The 21,716-nt window shown below is 41.6% G+C and overlaps 1 long non-coding RNA gene across 1 annotated transcript in view; it reads right to left on the bottom strand.

Moving 5' to 3' along the window:
- Nucleotides 1–3,484: 3,484 nt before the first annotated feature.
- LOC145544912 (uncharacterized) overlaps nt 3,485–21,716 on the bottom strand; it is a 37,548-nt gene continuing 19,316 nt past the window's right edge. The window contains exon 2 of the long non-coding RNA XR_014081700.1: nt 3,485–4,576. This is a non-coding gene — a long non-coding RNA (uncharacterized LOC145544912). The remainder of the gene's footprint in view (nt 4,577–21,716) is intronic.

Below are 21,716 nucleotides of genomic sequence, written 5' to 3'. Positions count from 1 at the left end.
TCTCAGGCTCACTTCAGATCCAAGTAATCCACATACACATTAAAGTTTGAAAAGCACTGATCTGAGTGGCAGAAATGATGATGATGATGGAGGTGTTGATGAGGAGCAGGTTGATAAAACAGGCTCCTGGAGGCTAAACGATTTGCTAAAGACGGTCAGGATTCTAGGATTCTGACTGCAAACCCTGTGTTCTTCCCATTACGCTATGTTTTTGAGACATAATAGGTTTACAGCCTATTGGGGAATAGAACCCCCACTAGGTAACAATTATTGTGTGAAACAGGTTCATTGGAGGTCACGATTTAGGGATCACAGGACCGGCTTCAGGGAGGAGACCAAATCATCCTGGATGTAAGGGTGAGTAGAAATTAGATAAGGAAGAGAGCAGAGGTTGTGTGTGAGTGTGTATGTGTGTGTGTGTGTGAGTGTGGAGGCGGAAGTCATGGTGAAGAGGAGAGCCACATGAACAAAGCCCAGAGCTTCCCCTGACACTGATAAATTACCCTCCCCATCACATTCTGCCTACCAGACATATTGATCCTGAACTAATCAAGTAGAAAGAGTCATTGGGGAAAAAATAACAGGCTTAAAAAAAATAAATCCCCCTCACACAATTACTGCTCCAGAAAGAGTGACCTCTGCCCAGCTGATGGCAAATTTGCCAAAGGGCATGGTGGTGGGAGGGAGGGGCAAGAATGTGGGAGGGCAAGCTCCTGCCAGATAGAAGAGGGTGCCTGCCACTGTTTGGTTTTAACCTGTATCCACCGAGCATCTCCAGTGTAACATCTGGGCTCAGCGCAGACCTGATTTAATAATGTGTTGGGAGTTGGCATTTGCTGCAGTCCCGCAGCAGCAGTAAATAATGGCAGGGAAGATGTGTACCAGACCTACGCTGCCCCCTTTTTCTACTTAGAAAGGCACATTAATATTTAATAGAAGAAAAATAATTCATGCAGATTTGAAAGCAAAATCCATGAAAAGGCACATTGAAAAAGCTGAGGGGAAATGGGTCTGTTTCAGGAAAGCTGGATTCTCCCCCGAAACGAACAAAAGCTGGTGATTTACATCCACAGAGGCAACCTAGGCAAATTTCGCCCACCTGCTTCCTCTTATATTTTGGTTCTATGGCTATAAACATCCCTTAACTTCCCACCCAGGCCTTGTGTTTCTGCCTCCTTAGTCTAGTCCTGCGGAGAAGGCAATGGCACCCCACTCCAGTACTCTTGCCTGGAAAATCCCATGGACGGAGGAGCCTCGTAGGCTATAGTCCATGGGGTCGCTAAGAGTTGGACACAACTGAGCGACTTCGCTTTCACTTTTCCCTTTCATGCACTGGAGAAGGAAATGGCAACCCACTCCAGTATTCTTGCCTGGAGAATCCCAGGGACGGCGGAGCCTGGTGGGCTGCCGTCTATGGGGTCGCACAGAGTTGGACACGACTGAAGCGACTTAGCAGCAGTCTAGTCCTGAAAAGGCAGGACCAAAGGCAGGACCTGATGATCAGAATGTCAAATGGGGAGTTGGGGAGGAGCTGAGCCTTCCAGTATCATAATCATTTCTTAGGACAATTCTGGGGCCTCGACTTAAGGTCTCTATTTCTGTTAACTACAGAGCAGGTGTAAGAAAGCAGTTTGCTTGGGGTCCCTTAAGAAAGGATTATATGCAATGGTATTGATCTAGGTGGGAAACAACATTCTCCATCCAAGGCAGCTGGGAGAGAGGGAGAGAAGACATGTCTCAAACCATTCTCATCCTCCTTTGGGCAGATTTCTTCATGAGGATTCCAGGTGGCCAGGGCACACTTGCTGGGCCTTCAACCTGGCCTTGACATTGTGCAGCCCATAGAAAGAAGATCTATACCTAGGCCTTTCCCATCTTCCTGCTCTCATCAAAACTTACCAGTCCTATGTCCTCTCACTGCAGGAGGCTGCTCTTGGCATCCCAGACTGACAGTTGCCAACTGATCCATCCTGCATGTCCATCAGCTCATTGGTGTCGCATCCAAGGAAGTACATTGGTACTTTACCAAGAGTTCTTTAGAGGTCGGGCCTTACTTCTAAAGAGTGACCCTATGTATATCTGGACAAACTATAATTCAAAAAGATCCGTGCACCCCTATGTTTATAACAACACTATTCAAAATAGCTAGGCATGGGAGCAACTTAAATGTCCATTGACAGATGAATGGATAAAGATGTGGTACATATATACAATGGCATATTAGCCATAAAAAGAAATGAAATAAGACTATTTGTAGCAACATGGATGAAACTAACAATGGACCTTATTTCATATTAAGTGAAGTAAGCCAGAAAGAAACAAAAACAGACTTCCAGATATAGAGAACAGACATGTGGTTGCCAAGGGGAAAGGAGTTTGGGAGAAGGAAGGATCGGGACTCTGAAATTACTAGATGTAAACTATTGTTTATAGAGCACTTTATAGCACAGGGAACTATATTCAATATCTGTGCTAAACCATAATGGAAGAGCATATCAAAAAGAATGACCTATAAATATATATGAGCCTACCCGATTGCTCAGAGGGTAAAGAACTGCCTGCCAATTCAGGAGACACACATTTGATCCATGGGTCAGGAAGATCCCCTGGAGGAGGGCCTGGCAACCCACTCCAGTATTCTTGCCTGGAGAATCCCCTAGACTGAGGAGCCTTCTGGGCTACAGTCCAAAGGGTCGCAAAGAGTTTGTTGCAAACAGTTGGACACAACTGAAGTGATATATATCTGAACCACTTTGCTATACAGAAGAAATTAACACAACATTGCAAATCAACTATACTTCAATTTAGATTTTGTTTTGAAAAAGACTGGCCTTAAAAGGGTGACTTGCAGGTGCAGCAGCATGTTGGCAGGGGCACCTGTCAGAGCTTTTGTGTCCCTCAAATTACACAATATAGAGGGGCTTGGCCCTGCTTCCTTGAAACATATCCTATAATACAATTCAGTGAATTTCAATCAAAGATACCCACCCCCTCCGACTCCATCACCTCTTGGGTCACATTAGCCAGCAGGGTGGGTTCTGGTTCCTCTGCCACACCAGGGTCATTTCTTTCTCTCTGCATCCTACAAATTGCCTTCCAAAAGAACCTCCACTTCTACATCTCAGGCCTTAACTCCCCTCAGCTCATGGCGTGAGCAAACTTGCTTTGATGATGAGAGGACAAAGGAGTTGTGGAAGCCAACAGGTGGGCCCAGCCTGCCTCTTTGAGACAGAGAGCAAACCCCACAGCAGAGGGCAAAAACAGTCCCACGAGCACAGGAGATATTGTGGTTATCCCTTTCCCAAGCCCGTAGGGGTAATTCCCAAGCCACATCAGCAGGTTTTCATTTAGCCCAATTTTGCCTCATTTCCTCTAAAATCATTACTGCCATGATTTAATGTTCAGTCTGAGAACAACACATCTTATCCTCTCTCCCTTTCGTACCACGAGCTGCTCTCCCCTGAGGATATAACGGAGACCAGTATGGTGGGCCAGCACCATTTAATAAACGTAAAGCAACATGATTTCACAGGGCAAATGTGTGACGGCATTTTTTCCATGTTAAAATAAGTTTTGTGACAAAGGGACCTTGGACTTTTTTTTCTATGAATAGGCCCATTATAAGCTGCACCTGACCAAGAATCATTTTAGAATTGTTCTTTCCCAAACTTTCTACTTAGCAAATATTTCCTGATGCTAAATCACCCTAAGCTATATTTTATGTCACTGTGAATTTGCTCAAAATAACTTCTATCCACTTCCTTGGATTCTACTTGGCAATGTCTCTCGGTGAAGATTTGACTGTTGAAGAGATTGTTGTTGTTGTTGTCTTAAATCTAGGAAGTTGTTAAGCGGAATGATTTGGGGAGGTGAGGTAGGATTTAGAGGGGGAAAAAAAGTCAGAATCCCTAGGAGTTTTTCCACTAAAGCAAAGCTTATTTAGAATTTGCTTATTTTCTTAAAACCAACAGGAAAGAAAGAATAGTGCTCACAGAGTGGGCTGTTCTCCAGCTAGGGGCCCAGTGGAACAATTTGCAGAGAGACTAGGTCAGCTCAGCCTGTCTCTGCCTCCAAGAAAAATACTCAGGAGAAAGCTCCAGCTTCTCTGGAGGGCCATATCAGCAGGTAACCACGGATGGAAACGGAGTATTAATTATCCCTTCCTGTGTTTTATATTTTCCGATTTAACAGCCATTGGAAAGCCAGACATTGATAAAAATGACAGGAAATATTCTTAGTCAATTAAATCGCCACAATGTCAGGCCTAACATCTGTTCTCTGAACCCTGCAGAAATGTGTGGCATTAATATTTAATTAAAAAAATAGCCCTGATTGGGACTCAACAGCCATTTCACACTGTTCTCCCAGGACATTCACTTCAGGTCTTATAACCCTACAGAATTTAAATACATATGGCTCTCCCCAGTGGCCCTTCTCCGTGGTGTTCAGAGGGGTGCTCGGAGAAGCTTGGCTTTTCCTCTTACTGGACCACACATCTTCCAATCCTACCGCGTTCCCCAGCGGTTTCTGCTCAGTGAAGGCAGCTGTCACAGGATTGACCTTGGACCACACTCACCTATAAATGAAGAGACATCACGTGAGACAACAGCAAAGCTCTGTACTCCAGAGCTCAGCCCACCAGCTGCCCCTCGTCCCTGTGGGCCCCAGCGCTCGGCTGTCTCCCTCTGCGAAAGGCTCAGTTCACCAGGGAGTCTCCCCAGCTGCCGTTTTCTTCTCTATCTCAGCCAACAAGGAGTGGCCCCAAATGGTCCCAACGTCCCTGGACACCTGTCACCTGTGTGCCTTCACTGCTGTTGGGAATCTCCACAGCCATTTCCCTTCAGTATCCACAGTACCTTATGTGGGACCCTAAGAAAAACCCATTGGTTAGAATTTTACCCCTCTCCTTCAGCAGTACCATCACCTTTCCCCCGTTTCTTTCTCACCTGGAATTTACGTAAAATGGGTGACCATAGTGTAGCCCCAGAATTTTCAGATGAAAAACTCCACCTGCCAGAACGAGGACAAGTACCCTCCCTTTTTTCCAGCAGGCCTATGGGAAAGCCACTTCTCCAGAAACTTTCTTTCATTTTCTCCATTTCCAGTCAATCCTGTTTCCCAGGAGCTCCACCATACACTCAACTCAAGTTTAGGAGAGTGGGATGTGAATTGCCAAGGCCATCTGTTTGGAACAAAAACAAAGCTCCTTTTACACAAAGCTTGCCTGGGCAGAGAGAAGGAAGGGCAAAGTCCACACCTGGCTGGAGGCTGGTGCAGCTGAGGAGATGGAAACGATGTTACCTTAGCTTTAGATCTCATGAGAGGAGGTGGCATCATGGCTTAAGTTTCACTTCTCTTCCCTCCTGAGTTCTGAGCAAGTGAGCCAATCTACTCAAGAGTCATGAGGGAAAAGGGTGCCAATGCATTTGTTTTGTTAATGTCCAAATAAATGCTCAATCAACCACAAAGACTGGGTTCTCTGTTCAAGCTGGTGGGGAGGGCACAGGCTGAATTTAGGGGCAAAGTGGAGGCTTCCTTCTCCAAGTTCATATCTAGTCCTTGGGACCTGTAGAGAACCTATCCTAACACATGGCCCAGTAGTCAGGAGAGATGCCAGAGCACGAATCGAGAGAGAGAGGGACTTGTTCAGTCTGACAACCACGCGCAGACAGGAAGTACACGTGCCCATCTGTTCTGGACACAGGCAGAGGCACCAGGCCACACTGAGCAATGGCCTTTCATACAGCCCTGTGGGTGGCAGCCTCTTGGACACCCAATTACCCACCTCAGCCCTCGGGAGTGGGGGAAATTCAAAGTGTTCACTCTCAAACTCCCTACTTTAGGAAACATGAAAGAAATCTCTTTATGAGAAATGTGAGGAGGAGGGGGCTTGGTTAGAAAGAGAGATGCTATCCAGGTGTTGGTAAGAACAGTCTCAAGGAGAAGGAAACAATGTCAGTACATTCGAAGAAAGTTCTGGAGCCATAATCCACCTTACCTGAAAAAGAAAGAAAAAGGGGCCCTGAGAGAAGCCACACCCTAGAATGGATACCACCTCCCACCCCACCCTTCACCCCACCACTTCCTTCTGCAGTCCCACTGCTAGTGAAGAAGCATCTAGCAAAGGAGAGGATCGCAGGAATCCTTTGTCTTCGTTCCCAGAGTGGTAATCCCACTTTGGAAGTACAATGAAAACCTGATTCCAGCCACAGTTCAGGAAGATTCTAATGATGGAATCAGCACCCCAGAAAATAAAGTTTTTCCTTTCACACAAAAATCAAATAACAAGCTCTGGGATAAAAAGATAAGATGTATTCTGAGCTTCTGTGGTGCATGTGATTACAAGTGACTTTATTATACTGTACAGATAAAGGAAAATGAGCCAAACAAATGTCAAGTGCAGAAAAGTGTTTGCTTCAAGTTACTTGAATTTCAACAAATAACTTTTTCAGAGTCATCATTTATAAGTGGCATCTTTCTGCAGAGATAGCATGGGATTATGTTAAAAATAAAGTTATCAGTGGAAAATAAGATCATTTGAAAGTTCTAAATCCTTGACAGTCCACTCCCTGGGATACTCCATCTGATGTTGACATCTCATCCATTCTTTTGTCTTAACCCATAAAAAGGGGAGTATTTAGATTTAATAGGATTTTCCTCTCTCCCTGATATTTCAACACAGCAATAGAAAATCCATCCCAAAATCTCCCAGAGAGTCAAGCACATACATAGCTGCCAACACAAGGGCTTGGCATCTTATGTAGGTCTGGCTTAACCTTGGAGCAGATGAGTGTCTAAAGTTAGCATCAAAATCAGCTTTGTCAAGTTCTGTTTTCCCATTGTCATCAAGTATTTAATGCTTTATCTCAGTTTCAGGTTGCTTTCTATTTTGTAGAGGGACTTAAATCTTTAGCCTGGAGTTCCCCAGCCTCAGCCTCTCCAAACAGAAAGTTAAGGATCCCTAGATACTCATAACAGCTAACATTATTGAGTGCTCACTCTGTCTGAGTCATTTTACTTCATTCATTTAATACTCTGCCTGATGAAGGCACTGATATTTTCCCCATTTTGCAGATGAGGAAAGGCAAGTAGGGGGAAAGATGTCTGCCTCATATCACACAGCAAGCAATAATAGAGGCAAGAACAGAACTCACAAGTCTTCCTCCATCACAAGACCTGATATCTAGTCTAAAGCAGTGCATGGTCCTGTGTTCATCGACAACTGCAGGGTAGTCACACTACAGAGGCTTTCAGTGCTCAATAATCAGGTTTGATTTTCTCAGAAATTACATCCAGGTGCTCAGCAGGACCTGGAAGAAACTTGAAAAGGACTTAAAATTTATCCCTTTTCCAAAAGGGGAAAAAAATCAAAGGGAAAAATGCTAGCAAAGACTCAGTTCTTTTTTTTCACTCCTTGAAGAGAAACCACACAAAAATATGGCTGTCCATTAAAAGGTTCCACTTCACGGGTGAGGATGGGATTGAACAGGAAGAAAGAAGTTTCTCCTGCAGTCATGCCAATGCAATATGCATTTCCCAGAATTCCTTGCTAGTGGCAAGAGAGAAAGAGCTGGTCTCCCTGGGCTCCAAGTCCACCACCAGAGCCAATGTAGTAAGTCCTCACATTTACATAGCATTTTGCCTTTCTAAAGCTGCTTCATGTGTCATCTCTACAGCCTTCCTGTTAAATGTACAGCAGGAATTTTCAACCCATTTTACAGACGAGAGAATGCAAAATCAAGATTTTGATGTGCTCAAGGTTCCCTCTCAGGGAAGATTAAGACAGGATGTAAGAAGTCTCTGAAGAAAAGCTAAAAGAATTTTCTCTTTCCTAACTTTTCCCATGCCTCCTTTCCTGGTAGCAGGGACAACTTGAGACAAATGTCACAAGAGACTTTATTGATGATAAAAAATTTCTCTCTGACATCTTCCACTTCTTTATACCTTTATTAGTGTCCCTCTCCTCTAGGGCCTCTGGCCTCAAGGTGACCTCAGCCCCCCACACAGGAATCTGCCCAGGTCAGTTCAACTCCCATACTATTCCACAATCTGAAGTTCTCTGTCTTTCTTCCTATCAATCAAAATTATCAGTTCATAGACAAGCCAAGGTAGGTGTTCAGAGGAAAGGAACCTAAAAGAATTAGTTCACGGTAAAGCATAGATGTTTGTTAGCCTCCAACATTTTCAAAAGTTGTGGCATTATTTTTAGAAGATAAAATTGGTTGGCCTTCATGAATCTCCACTGCTCAATTAACTGAAATTCTCTTCAATAAAATGAAGAGATTTGGGACACTCCTGGATAAATGACTACATTATACAAGCTAACCTTCCTAGAAGTCTAAGCTAGGAACTGATCATAGGATATGCTGAGCCTCTCACGATTTCTTCCTTTTCCTCCCCATTTCTGGACTTAGATATGTTAAAAGCTCGAAATTACAACTCCCATGAGGGTAGCACCATGACATTGGTGGAGGCTAGGAAAAGAAAGAGACACGTACCTCAGATTCAGAGTTTATAAACTAGACACTACTCTTTAGAACTCCTTGGGACAGAGGAAAACTAATGACAAAACAGAAAAATGTCAAGTATAGATGACCACAATGGTAGCTCAATGCCCCCCCCCCCATAGTCTACCAAAGACTAATGCAGCTGGCCCAGCTGGCCAGGAGATTAAACAAAACAAAAATTGGATCATTTTTAAGGTTAATATTCTGCCAATGGATATCTTTTTTTTTTTTCTCAGAAACCATCTTGGTATGTTAGAATAGGAAAACAAAATGAAGGAGAACAGACTGACCCAGCCAGATAGACTCAGGAGAAAAGTAACTCAACTAGGGGAGTAGCAATTACGTTTTCCATGTAGTGAATGACACCATGTGCCATGTGCTGAACATGTACATCTCATCGAGTCATCCCAATATTCCATAATAGCCATTTTGTCCACGGTACAACAAATACACAGGGACTAAGGCAGGTTAAGTCATTTGCCCAAGGTTCTATGACAACCTCAAGATTAGAATCCAGGTTTGTCTGATTCCAAAAGCCGGAATTCAACTATTATACTAATTAGAAGTCCATAAACTCTTAGTTCTCTGGACATGTTCTCAAGCCTCCAAAATAATGATTCATGAAAATTTAGCAATTTCGTTCTCTTTTTGTAGAAAGATGATAGGCCTTTGGGCACACCTAACTCACAAGAGCCTTGCTCTGGCACTCTGGACTAAACCACTGCAAGCAGCATAGTCACTGGGTGGATCCCGAATTCCTGTGAAGCACTTAGAAACGCTGATTAGCAAGAAACATAATAGCAAATGCACAACAAATACTTACTCTGTCTTAATTCAAACAATAATTGGATTAGCTATCCACTTAATGCAGGTTTAACTAACAATGCAATACTAACCTTTTCTGCTGATAGAGTGAGTAGGAGATGCCTCTTGAAATGGGCATTTGAGGATTGCCTCAAGGCAGAGTATGGGCTAAAAGAAAGGTCCAATTATCCTGAACTACCAAACAAGAACCTGAAGTTTTTAAAGCAATTTTCTATAGCATTCTTATGCAACCAGGCTTTCTCTGCAATAAGAGAGTCACTTTAGTCAACACAAAGAAACAGATAGTATGTAAAATTGAACTTGACATTATATGTCTCGATTACTAAGGATAATGTACACTCTTTCATTTCAACAAAGTGTTACCAATTACAAAATAAATTGATTTAGCCTTTCTATATGATTTTTAATTGGGGAAGGGTGTTAGAGTTACCTAAAAGCTATAAAAGCATAAGAATTTTTCCTTAACTTCATGCATGTACTTATTTAAAACAATTATTAAATAAAAAGTTCCAAGAAGCTTCTTCTTTATTCCTGTGAGAAGTGTTCCGTACATTCTCAAGTTTGGGAAATGCAGGTGTTAGTCATACTCTCCTCAACTATGTTCATAAAGATAAAGGGAGGTATTTTTTACTCAGTGCTGAGGAGGAAGAATTTTCCTCTCCCCTTCTAGGTTCTTCTGGCTGGCATAAGAATTAAGGTGACACAAAACAGATTAACAGAGTAATCAAACAGAAGTTTAGTAACATGTATCCATGGAAGAGACTAGGAAAACTGATTAACGCACCAAAATGGCTGAAGCCATCACGTAAATCTTTAGTTAAAGACAAAAAAGGATGTTGGGGGTAGTGATTTGGGACTTCAAAGGGGAAAAAGGAAGTTGACAAGGAGATGGAAAAGCAAATGTTTGGTAAATAAATGTTTGCTGGGCCATGCAGAGACACTGAGACACAGAGAAGAATTTTAACAAACAATTTAACAAATTTGCTGGATTCCTCCCTGTCTACACACCTAGTTCAAACTATAGTTTTCTGTTGTGATGGCTCCCTTCCTAGATGGCTCCCTTCCCTCCCTTCCTCTATCTACATTCTTTCAGGTAGTTAGGGGGAAAGTCAAAGTTCCTTCCTGAGTCTTTTGGATCTTGATTGTTTACAGCTCAAAATCCACATACCAAAGAGATATTTGGGGATGGAAAATGTTTCTCCCCATATCAGGATAGACTAGGTTCTACCATGCATGCTAAGTCGTTTCAGTCGTGTCTGACTCTTTGTGACCCCGTGGACTATAGCCCGCCAGGTTCCTCTGTCCATGGGATTCTCCAGGCAAGTATACTGGAGCGGGTTGCCATGCCCTCCTCCAGGGGACCTTCGCAACCCAGGGATCAAACTTCCATTTCCTGCAACTCCTGTATTACAGGTAGATTCTTTACTGTTGAGCCACCGGGGAAGCCCAGGTTCTTTCATAATGCCAAATAAATCCTGAAACCTCTATGGTTAATACATCAGTGGTTTACTTCTCACTCTTGTCGCTATTTGAGGCAAAAGAAGCAGTTCTTCTTATTTCTCTTCCATAGTGACTCAGGGAACCACGCTGTTTCCTGGGCCCACTCAGCCCCCTCCTCTGCTGTCACCCCACCCCTTCCTCCACATGGGGAGAGAGAACATGAGGAATTAGCACCAGATCAAAATTGTCTCAGACAAGAAATAATACCAGTCACTTGTGCTCATATCCCACTAGACTCAATGGAAGCACTCATATCGTTTCACATCAAAGAAGGGACACACAGGGAATACTGGGGAAGAACGACAAGGAATCAGAGATGATGAGAAAAGAAGGTTTAATCTACAATATGGATTCTTTGTTGAATCATATTTCATTTACAAAGTTTGATTTATTCACCTTTCCAGAACGTATCTGATGTATAAAAAGTACTTCACTGAATGTTAATTGAGTGTCTATTATGTCCCTGGTACTGAAGATGTAGAGATTCATCAGACAGAAATAAACTGAAAGGACACCCATAGTATCTAGTAACTCAGATGTAAGAACTGATGAAGACAAAACAGTGTTATCTTTAATTTTCAAATGCTTTGCTCCCCTGCCTTGAGCCAAGCTTCTGTTCCTTGGAAAGGATTTCTCTAAAATAAAAAAGAATCAAGAAAAAAATAAACTCGAATGGATTAAACTTATGTAAAGTCTATACCTTGATTGACCAAAAGCTATGTAAAATGGCCTAATTATTCCAAGTTTAGTGGAAATGCAGAAGAAACAGGAAGTTGTTAACAAAGGACTGCTCAGGTAAAGAGCCTTGGGGTCTGGACACCTTTACCACCATCACACACCAAGCCAGGTGGGTGATCCCAATCCCACTGGGCATCAGTCATCTTTGTGAAATGAAGATAATGCCACTTTGCCTTCCCACCTGCAGGTGACCAGTGGGCTGCAGTGTTGCAGGGAAGTTCCACAGGAGCTGACGGTACATTTTGAGCTGAGACAAATTATACTTTACCTGGCTGCTAGCGTGCTTCCTCCTTTCACGATGTCTCGTGTGGTCAGATTGGGGGCAAAATTAGAAAGGAGATAGCACCACTTCATCCTCCCCAGCATCCCTTTTCTGGGTCCTTTCTTCTAGTGGTCCCTCTAGCCTCTCTCCTGAAGACACACAACATTGCCACTACTCTCCAAATTTCCTTTTAGCAAATCCTGCTTCCAATAGGGAGTCGATAAATACACGCTCTTACTAACCACTGTGTGACAGATGTGAATATTTACTAATGATCTACTAGAGCTTCCCAGGTGGCACTAGCAGTGAAGAGCCTGCCTGCCAATGCAGGAGACTTTAGAGATACAGTTTCAATCCCTGGGTTGAGAGGATCCCCTGGCGAAGGGCACAGAAACCCACTTCAGTATTCTTGCATGGAGAATCCCGTGGACAGAGGAGCCTGGTGGGCTACAGTTCATAGGGTCACACAGAGTGATACACAACTGAAACAACTTAGCACAGTACAGTCATCTATTATGTGCCAGATAATATGCTGGGTGCTGACTTACAATAATGCGTAAGATGTATCCATGCACGTAATGAGTTCACAGTGTTATGAAAGAGTCAACAAACAGTGCTGCTTTTTACGAAATCATGCCATGTTAGCCACAGCCTACTCTTCAGAGAGACCAGAGGTGACTACACCCACCCGTTCACTGAAATAATTAATGTTTGTCTCAAGTTTTGTTTGTTTTGTTTTTTTAGATGTTGACTCCTGAGTCCCATTCTAGTTGATTTTACTCATCTAGTATTGGGCCTTTGTACTCTTCAAAACTCCCCATCAAGTGATTTTAATGTGAGACATCTATGTTCTCAATTCATTAAGAAAGTCTTTGCTTTCAGAATCAACTCTCATCTCTGTAGTAATTTTATCATTTGCATGAACCAATTAATAGTGGGATAACATCTATCTTCAACACACAACTGTGTGAATCCAAGTCTGAGACAATAAACTCAGCTAAAATCCACTCAAAGAAAAAAACAATTAGTAAATTCACAGGTTGTGGATTTTTTATTAGCTTGATCTTTACAGGTTTATTAATTTCAGCAGAAACTATAGCTGATATTTACTTTTTAAAGGATGTCTGCCAAAATATAACCCATAAACATATATATTTGTTTCCAAACCTTCCCTAAAACCAAGCTAAAATTATAATAAAAGAGTAATTCACAAGGAGAAAGGAAGAAGACAGTAGTGGGTAAGAGAGACAAAAAAAAATTTTTTTTAATGTTAACAGAATGGGAAATTAACTGAGAAATCAGTGTACCAAGTGTCCACGGATGGGTGAAAAAAAAGAAACATCACGTCGTAACTCAGAGACATTTGCTTATGTGGTCCACCTTATATACAAAAGAAAGATTATGTCAAATAATAAAGTCAAAACAGAATTTATAAGAGAGAGAAGAGAGAAAACTATATTACAGACTGTCTAAGAAGAATGAATCTTGTTTGCCCATTTTGGAGGTAAACTGATAGCCAGCAACTAGCAAAGAGGTAAACCTTGATCAGCCTTCCTGAATTACTAAATGTAGTCATTTAAATTTTGTGTCTTAGGGTGTTAAAGAAAACAACTATAGTTGGTAGGGGCTCTTAAGAAATTCTTGAGCTTTAGCTATGTGACTGTCTCTGACAGATACCTCAAACATAGCTCTACCACTTTAGTTAGACTAGACCTGCCCCATTTTCCTCCTTATAATTTCTCTGAAGTCAGTTGAATCTGCAGAACTAAGGAAAGAAAGAGTCTCAACTCTGTACAAAACAGATACCAAACTTACAGGTGCAATTACCCAGATCCTCCTCATCATCCTCTGTATCCAGGCAACTATCCCCTCTCATCCTCTGAAAACATTTGCCAAAGAGACTCTAGACTCCGCAACATAAGTTCCTTCCACCACTTTATGGTAAGAATGCTGGCAATTATCCCACATCACCACCTCTTCTGGAAGAAGACTGATGGATTCTTTCTAGAGACTTACCCATATGTAAAATCAATATATACTGGCAATTAGTATTCCTCTCACAAAATGGCCAGATGTACCTGATTATTCTACAATGAAAACCACTAGCTGACAAAAAAGAAAAGAAATACACCAAATATCCAGTGACTTGGTACTAACTCAAACATAACCAGACACTGAAAAACCAAGTTGATCTGAAACAAATAGACTGCCAGATATTTCTCCAGCAAAGATAGGTTTATTTGGGATTGGTAGAGAATTGTAATTCAGGGTCTGCAATCTGGCAAGTCACATGCAAGTTCACCACAGCAAGGGAAAGAGGCTGCTTTTATAGAGAGGAAAAGGAAATGGGGAGGGCTATAGAAAACAAAGAGCCTACTGCTTTTCATTGGCTGAGTTTTTGCCACCGAAAAAAAGTCTTTCTTCTTCCTGTTGGGTCTCTGCTACTATTGCAGAGTGTGACAGCTCCCCCTTCTGGTCTCCCAACTTTATTTAATTGAGGTTTTTGTTTATTAATTTATTACATTAACATGATTAAGAAAAGCCTCTAAAATGAAAAAAACAGTAAAAATGAACAAAGAATAACAGGAACAAAATCAGGAGCAGGAGAAAACTGAAATAAAAAACTATCATTGATATCCTCAGAGAAATAAGATATGTTGCATCCCTTATATAAAACAAGAAGCCATAAAAAAGAGCAATCAGAGAATAAACACAAGCACTGGAAAATTTTTTAAAAAGCAGAAAACTGTAAAATCCTGTAGAAGTGGTAGAAGATATACTTGGAGAATCTCAGAAAGTACAGAAAAGGTGAAAAATAGAAAAGGAAAGCCAAGAAAATTAAAGAATTGAGTCAAGATTCCTAATAGTAGAATAAGAGAAGCAACAGAAAGAGAGAACAGAGAAAATGAAAGGAAGAAATTACTAAGTAAATAACAAAAGGGAAAATGACCACACCAAAAGACTGTGAATTTCTATTTTGAAAGAACCCATTGAATATTTAAAACAATAGGTGAAAATTGACCCACATTAAATCATATCATCATAAACTGTCAAACATTGCCAAGAAAAGATATTAAAATATTTCATGGGCAGTGGCAGCAGAGGGTGAATTAAAACTTAGCATGACAGTAGCCTTTCCAGCCATGATACCAGAAATAGAGGCAATAAAGCATTTCTGAGGGAGAATGGTTGCAGATAGTTGCAAGCAAACAAAATGTACCAGTTATCAATTTATTGCCCCTCAGCTCCAAACCCACCCTTCTTTGCCCTACTTTGGAATAATAGAGATGAACCCTGAAACATATTTCCTTCAACACCCAGGTAAGCAGGCTTCATCAATAAAGGGTTCTGGAGAGACACTGGGTTTCCCATTGGCTCAGACGGTAAAGAATCTGCCTGCAATGCAGGAGACCCAGGTTCGATCTCTGAGTTAGGAAGATCCCCTGGAGAAGGAAATGGCAACCCACTCCAGTATTCTTGCCTGAGAAATCCCATGGACAGAGGAACCTGGCAGACTACAGTGCATGGGGTCACAGAGAGTCAGACATGACCTAGAGAGACATTGCAAAGTAGCAGATAGAGGAACTTCTCTTGTTCCCAGTTTGTATTGTCTTCAATTGATGACAAAGTTTCCAGGAGCATGCAGAAAGCCCACTATCACTTGCTCTTCAGCAAGCTTTCTCAGCATCCCAGTGGACACCAACTGCAGCCCAGGGCATCCAGTAAACTTCTCTGCCACCAGCAGCCAAACCATAGTCTCTCCAATATGTTCTAAATCTCAGCCTTGGGGAAGGGAGTACCCCTGATGTGGTTTCAGTCTCCTGACTAGACCCAGGCTGACACATAGTATCAACTATTTTCTTTCATGCATCCTTTCTCAGGAAGCTTCTAGAAATTACAGTCCACAAACACCAGACAGAAAATCATAAAAGAGAAAGGTAGCATATTAAGGAAGCAGATGATCCAACAAAGAAGAAAAGTCAAGAGAATTTTCAGGACAAGGCCTAGGGAGCTGACAGCTCCCCAATGTGTACTATACTCCCCAAGCGTAGTAGAGAGACAGAACACCTGAAGATTTATTTCTCCAGGGAGGGAAAATGGAGCTAATACATCACCTGATGTGTTTGAAATAAGCATTAATTCCAGGAAACTGTACACTTTTTGGTTTAGTGGTCAAAACAATACAAATATTACTTTGACATATAATGCTGATTTATAAGAAATTTTTATTTATTTTTAAATATAAATTAAATTAATTAAAAAATTAAATATGTAAGTAAAATAAAATAAATAAAATTGATTTAAACTCTGTATAAATTTGTGTTTGTGATATTGTGATTTTTACTAAAAAATATATATTTTGTCCTCATTCTCATTTCTGGCACAGAGCTCCTAAAACTTGAAGAATCAAGATTGCTGGAGAAATATCAGTAAACTCAGATATGCCAATCCTAATGGCAGAAAATGAAGAGGAAGTAAAGAGCCTCTTGATAAAGGTGAAAGAGGAGAGTGAACAAGCTGGTTTAAAACTCAACATTCAAAAAACTAATATCATGGCAACCAGTCACATCACTTTGGCAAATAGATTTGGAAAAAAGTGGAAACAGTGATGATAGATTTTATTTTCTAGGGCTCCAAAATCTCTCCAGATGGTGACTGCAGCCATAAAATTAGAAAACTCTTGCTTCTTGGAAGGAAGGCTATGACAAACCTAGACAGTATATTAAAAAGGAAAGACATCACTTTGCCAAGGAAGATCCATAAAGTCAAAGCTATGGTCTTTCCTGTAGTCATATATGGATGTGAGAGTTGGACCATAAAGAAGGCTGAGCACTAAAAGATTGATGCTTTCAAGTTGTGGTACTGGAGAAGATTCTTAAGAGTCCCTCAGACAGCAAGGAAATCAAACCAGTCAATCCTAAAGGAAATCAGTCCTGAATATTCACTGGTAGGACTGATGCTGACGCTGAAGCTCCAATACTTTGGCCACCTGATGTGAAGATCTAACTCACTGGAAAAGAAACCTGATGCTGGGAAAGACTGAGGGCAGGAGAAGAAGGAGGTGACAGAGGATGAGACGGTTGGATGGTATCACTGAGTCAATGGACACGAGTTTGAGCAAACTCTGAGAGATAGCGAAGGACAGGGAAACCTAGCATGCTGCAGTACCTGGGGTTGCAAAGAGTCAGAACAAACAAAAAATAAGCTTATGATAACCTGTGTGTGTGTGTGTGTGTGTGTGTGTTAGTCGCTCAGTTCTGTCCGACTCTTTGCGAACCCATGAACTGTAGCCCACCAGGCTCATCTGTCTATAGAATTGGGCAAGAATACTGGAGTGCATTGCCATTCCCATCTCCAGAGGATCTTCCCAACCCAGGGATCAAACCAGGGTCTTCTGCATTGCAGGCAGATTCCTTACCATCTGAGCCACCATCAGCAAGCTAAATGATACACCCACAGGCTCCATTGACAGTTCCAAGACTGGCCATAAAGATCAAGAAGTGGCAGTGGTCCAATTTCTGGAAATCTCTACTCCTTTCTCAGAATAGCTGGAATACTCCTCCCACTAATTAGCCTATGAAATTACTCAGCCTGTAAAAATCAACCATGCCATATTTTGAGGCTCTCAATGGCACCCCACTCCAGTATTCTTGCCTGGGAAACCCCATGTACGGGGGAGCCTGGTAGGCTGCAGCCCATGGGGTTGCTAAGAGTCAGACATGACTGAGCGACTTCACTTTCACTTTTCACTTTCATGCACTGGAGGAGGAAATGGCAACCCACTCCAGTATTCTTGCCTGGAGAATCCCAGGGATGGAGGAGCCTGGTGGGCTGCCGTCTATGGGGTCGCACAGAGTTGGACACAACTGACGCGACTTAGCAGCAGCAGCAGCTCACCTTCTGAAATGGCCCACAGTCTGTCTGTGGAGTGTGTTTCTCTCTAAAAAAAATCCTTTCTTACCTATCACTTTGTTCCTCACTGAATTCTTTCTTTGATGAGACATCAAGAACCTGAGCTGCATTAAGTCCTGAGATCAGGTGTGTGATCTGTTACAAGATCATGGGTTCAAGTACCAATCTGAGTTACATGGTTTCAGGAGGAACCTCTGATTTATAGGCAGTTGGTCAGAAGCACAGGTAACAACCTGGACTTGCTATTAGCTTCTGAAGTGTAGGGGATGGGAGAGGGGGAGGGGAGAAGGGAAGCAATCTTCTAGGACTAAGTCCTTAACCTGTGGAATCTGACAGCATCTCCAGACAAACAGTCAGAAATGAGTTGAATTGCAGGACATCCAGCTGGTGGTGAAGAATTGTTTGGTAGTATGGGAAACCCTCACACACACATTGGAATTGAAGTCAGAACTTTTGTATCTATGTATGAATTTTGATTTGATTTATAATCAAATTTTGGTTTATAATCAGGGATACTGGTGGGAGAGGAAGTGGAAGTATGTGTGAGTGTGTATGAAAGGGCAGAGGGACTATGAGAGACCTAAATCTTCACCTTAGTAAGCAGTCAACAAGTAACGTCTACATTTGGTAAACCAAAAATAGCACATAAAATATCATTTGCGAATATGGTAATAAATACCAGCAGTGACAGCTAAAACAGTTGAAAGTAGTTTCCTCTGGGAATCTGGACTTGATGATAGGCCTAGAGTGGGGTTCTCTTGTTTTTTATCGTAAGTCTTATATGACTATCTGATTTTTAAAATTATGTACATGCTTTGCTTAAATTAAAAAACAAGAGGTTAAAGCATATCTCGAGATCTTCACAGTGGCTACTTTGAGGTGAAGTTTTTTTTCCATGGACATTTTTTCCTAAGAGCATTCTGTATTTTCCAAGTATGCATTATTTTCATAATTGGTGGGGCATAAATGGTAAAGAGTCTGCCTGCGATGCAGAAGACCCAGGTTCAATACCTAGGTCAGGAAGAAACCCTGGAGAAGGAAATGGCAACCCACTCCAGTATTCTTGCCTGGGAAAACTCATGGACAGAGGAGCCTGGCGGGGTACAGTCCATGAGGTCACAAAGAGTCAACTGAGAGACTAACATGTACACACAAGAAAATAATCAATATATGTTAATATTTTAGCAAATGAAGATAAAATATGACAATACATGCCAGGTACATGGATGTACATGTGTATACACACATATGCATGCATGCACAAGTATATGTACTATCCCTTCTCCACCGGATTTTCCCAACCTAGGAATCAAACCAGGGTCTCCTGCATCACAGGTGGATTCTTTACCTGCTGAGCTACCAGGGAAGCCCCAAGTACATGTACACGTATGTTTATTTGTCATATACAAATACTTTAGATATTTTCTTTCTCATGTGTCCAAAAGTATGTTAAAACAAATTTTAATCTTGTGGATATTTGCCCAAAGAAGTCCATTTTCTTTGTATGTTTCTCCTGGTCTTCCAAGATGTGTGCAAAGAGGGGAGTGTCAGAGAAAGTTCCCCTCTGGAGGGGATGTTTTATCCCTCACTCTGGTGCAATGCATGCTGCACTAGCAGCAGCCAACTGTGAATTTTTTCCTTTCCCCTCCTCATCTTACTAAGACAGGCACTTCAAAGACTCCTTGAGGCCTAAACAGGTGGGTCAGGAGGGGCCAACTGGAAAACAAAATCTTTGAAATGAGACTATTAAGCATCCTGGCAAAGGCTAACAGACTTTGCCAAGAGGATGCACTGGTTATAGCAAACACCCTCTTCCAACAACACAAGAGAAAACTCTACACATGGACATCACCAGATGGTCAATACCAAAATCAGATTGATTATATTCTTTGCAGCCAAAGATGGAGAAGCTCTATACAGTCAGCAAAAACAAGACCAGGAGCAGACTGTGGCTCAGATCGTGAACTCTTTTTGCCAAATTCAGACTTAAGTTGAAGAAACTAAGGAAAACCAGCAGACCATTCAAGTATGACCTAAATGGAATTCCTTATGATTATACAGTGGAAGTGGCAAATAGATTCAAGGAATTTAATCTGATAGACAGAGTGCCTGAAGAACTTTGGACGGAGGTCTGTAACATTGTACAGGAAGCGGTGATCAAAACCATCCCCAAGAAGAAGTGCAAAAAGGCAAAATGGTTGTCTGAGAAGGCCTTACAAATAGCTGAGAAAAGAATAGAAGGGAAAGACAAAGGAGAAAAGGAAAGATATATCCATCTGAATGCAGAGTTCCAAAGAATAGCAAGGAGAGATAAGAAAGCCTTCCTCAGCAATCAATGCGAAGAAATAGAGGAAAACAATAGAATGGGGAAGACTAGAGATCTCTTCAAGAAAATTAGAGATACCAAGGGAACATTTCATGCAAAGACGGGCACAAAAAAGGACAGAAACAATATGGACCTAACAGAAGCAGAAGATATTAAGAAGAGGTAGCAAGAATACACAGAAGAACTATACAAAAAAATCTTCATGATCCAGATAATCACGATGGTGTGATCACTCACCTAGAGCCAGACATCCTGGAGTGAGAAGTCAAGTGGGCCTTAGGAAGCATCACTACGAACAAAGCTAGTGGAGATGGTGGAATTCCAGCTGAGCTATTTCAAATTCTAAAAGATGACGCTGTGAAAGTGCTGCACTCAATATGCCAGCAAATTTGGAAAACTCAGCAGTGGCCACAGGACTGGAAAAGGTTAGTTTTCATTCCAATCCCAAAGAAAGGCAATGCCAAAGGATGTTCAAACTACTGCACAATTGTATTCCTCTCACATGCTAGCAAAGTAATGCTCAAAATGTTCCAAGCTAGGCTTTAACAGTATGTGAACAGAGAACTTCCAGATGTTCAAGCTGGATTAGAAGAGGCAGAGGAACGAGAAGTCAAATTGCCAACATCCATTGGATCACAGAAAAAGCATGAGAGTTCCAGACAAACATCTACTTCTGCATTATTGCCTATGCTAAAGCTTTTGACTGTGTGAATCACAACAAGCTATGGAAAATTCTTAAAGAGATGGGAATACCAGACCACCTTACCTCCCTCTTGAGAAACCTGTATGTAGTAGGTCAAGAAGCAACAGTTAGAACTGGACAAGGAACAATGGACTGGGTTCCAAATTGGGAATGGAAGACGTCAAGGCTGTATATTGTCACCCTGCTTATTTAACTTACATGCAGAGTAATCACACAAAATGCCGGGCTGGATGAAGCATAAGCTGGAATCAAGATTGCTGGGAGTAATATCAATAACTTCAGATATGCAGATGACACCACCCTTATGGCAGAAAACAAAGAACTAAAGAGCCTCTTGATGAAAGTAAAAGAGGGGAGTGAAAAAGCTGGCTTACCACTCAACATTCAAAAAACTAAGATCATGGCATATGGTCCCATCAGATGCTTTGATAGCTTACAGTGAACGGTGTCGGATTCATGATCTCTGAAGATTATTTAACTTTGGGTCCAGGGACCAGGCTTGATCACTGAAGAGCTTTTGTGTAGCAGAGTTTTATTAAAGTAAGAATAGGGCAGAGAAAACTTCTGACACCGACATCAGAGGGGGATGGGGAGTGCCCCCCTCGCTAGCCTAAGCAAGGGAGTTATATACTTTTTTAATTAGTTATTACAATAAATCAAAAGAATGTCTCAAGGTTGTAAAGATCTTACTACACCCACTCCCATAATTTACATTTTAAAATAACAGGATAAGCCAAGAGGTTTTCAGGAAGGAGAAACTGTCCTCAAGCAGGATACATTGTTGTTATATAATCCTTAGTACAGACTTGAAACTGAGTTGTTTGTTGTGTAATCATCAGTTCTAGGCTTAAAGAAAAAAAAAAAATTTTAGGTGACTAAGACTAAGGAATGTAGAGAAAAAAAAAATATTTGTCCTTTCCTCCTCCTTGAGAATTCCAGACA

Source organism: Giraffa tippelskirchi, chromosome 4, assembly GCF_054371585.1.
Source record: "Giraffa tippelskirchi isolate mGirTip1 chromosome 4, T2T-mGirTip1v1.2.pri, whole genome shotgun sequence".
Lineage (NCBI taxonomy): Eukaryota > Metazoa > Chordata > Mammalia > Artiodactyla > Giraffidae > Giraffa > Giraffa tippelskirchi.
Note: the sequence above shows the minus strand (reverse complement) of the source record. Positions and strands in the feature narration are given on the sequence as shown.